Source organism: Pterocles gutturalis, unplaced genomic scaffold, assembly GCF_000699245.1.
Source record: "Pterocles gutturalis isolate BGI_N339 unplaced genomic scaffold, ASM69924v1 scaffold8684, whole genome shotgun sequence".
NCBI classification, from domain to species: domain Eukaryota; kingdom Metazoa; phylum Chordata; class Aves; order Pterocliformes; family Pteroclidae; genus Pterocles; species Pterocles gutturalis.
Window position 1 is genome coordinate 4,755 of NW_010128129.1, and position 1,593 is coordinate 6,347.

At 37.2% G+C, this 1,593-nt stretch overlaps 1 protein-coding gene across 1 annotated transcript in view; it reads left to right on the forward strand.

Annotated features, from left to right (window-relative positions):
* The window catches only part of KCNA4 (potassium voltage-gated channel, shaker-related subfamily, member 4), a 4,702-nt gene extending 3,325 nt beyond the window's left edge, over window positions 1–1,377 (forward strand). The window contains exon 1 of the mRNA XM_010079502.1: window positions 1–1,377. This exon is cut by the window's left edge and continues 3,325 nt beyond it. The gene's annotated coding sequence lies outside the window, so the exon portion shown is untranslated.
* Window positions 1,378–1,593: the final 216 nt, after the last annotated feature.

Sequence of the window (1,593 nt, forward strand, 5' to 3'; positions counted from 1 at the left end):
CCAGAAATTGTTTATTTTTATAACTCTCTTTGGAGGCATTACAGCATTTGTTGTCTAATAATGAAAGAAATGAAGTAAGAGAATCATTTAACCTGGTCTGACTGCAAAGGCAAAATGACTGGAATGCTTTTTTGCACTACTTTATATGCTGGAGATATATTGAAAGAGACTTCATACTGTGAATGTTTACTAATGTAATAGTTCAATGACAATCATTGGAAGAGTGAATTCTGCATCATGTTTTATTGTTTCTTTTTTTCCTTTGTGATGCTGATGGCGAAACAGCTAACATTACATTAATTCCATACTCTTTTTAATTCTGAACATCTGTGATCTGGAAAAGGATTGTGAAGTAAAATTTTCTAATCAAAATTACTTGAAATCAGTGTTTTCTACAGGTGCCCTCAAGACATACCACCCTCATTTATATCTTGTTCCTGGTTCTTTTAACATTCAGAGTCTATGATTAGTATATGCACTTTGTCAGTAGTGAAGAAATTCCATGTATGGGAGGAGAAGGTAGAAGTAAGAAGATATTCAGTTGTTAAGTACTGACAATTGAGAATTGCTCACTTTTAACATGCTATTATTGGTGCTGCATTTTCCCTTAATTACAGCTGTCACCCATGTGTATTTGAAGCAACATTTAAGACCCAAGACAGGCATTCTGGAACTCAAAATGAACATGTTGGGTCCCATGCAGTCCTTGAGAAAACATTCCATGATTTCTTTTCACTGATTCTTAGGCCAGCTGCATTTTACTGTGTGTCAAAAACTTCCATTGCCCTTCCTGGGAGATGAAGGTAGGTAGAGATTATCTGGCCTACAGTATGTTCCAGACTCCAGAATGAAATAGGTAAGGTGTTGCTGCATATAACGTAAATAATAGATTCAGAACAGGCAATTTTTCAGACTTACAGTTACCTAGGGAAGGCACAATTGAACTGGAACTGGTTTTGAAGAGGCACTGTGGAACATTCTGGATTATAAAACTTGAACCAAACTGGCATATGCACTTTAAGGGCTAGGACAGGCCATTATGAGAGAAGAAGTGGCTTACCAACACTGCTGAATTACAGTAGTTCTGCAATATTCATTTAAAGCTGTGTAGAGGGTTTTTGTGGGAGGAGAACTAGTTAGTGGCTGATTTATAGTTCTGGAGCTGAAAAGCAACAATAAAAGCCATCCAAATTGGGCACCCACCACATGGTGCATAATCTATCAGATAAGTGTTGTTTGCTGTATGCAGCATCCAGGGGTACCAAACAGAGCCATAGATGTTGGTTTTTCTTTAATGGTTAATTTTTGCCTTCATGGATTTTCTGCGAATCTCCTCTTGGAAAAGTTTCTCTGCTTGTCCTCTTTTGCATTGCAGAAGAACTAATAAAAATCAAGGCACATGCAAAAGACTCCGTTGTGCTGAGCCCTGGCTCTAAACTCACGTTTAAATGTCTGGTTCCCAATTTAAAATCATAGAGCAGTCCTCACTACGTTTTTGGTGTGGAGCATTAAACAAAGCTCCTTTTTAGTACGGTGATAATAATTCCAACTATGTTTTGAATGAAACAACTTAGTAATTTTATACATGGGCGT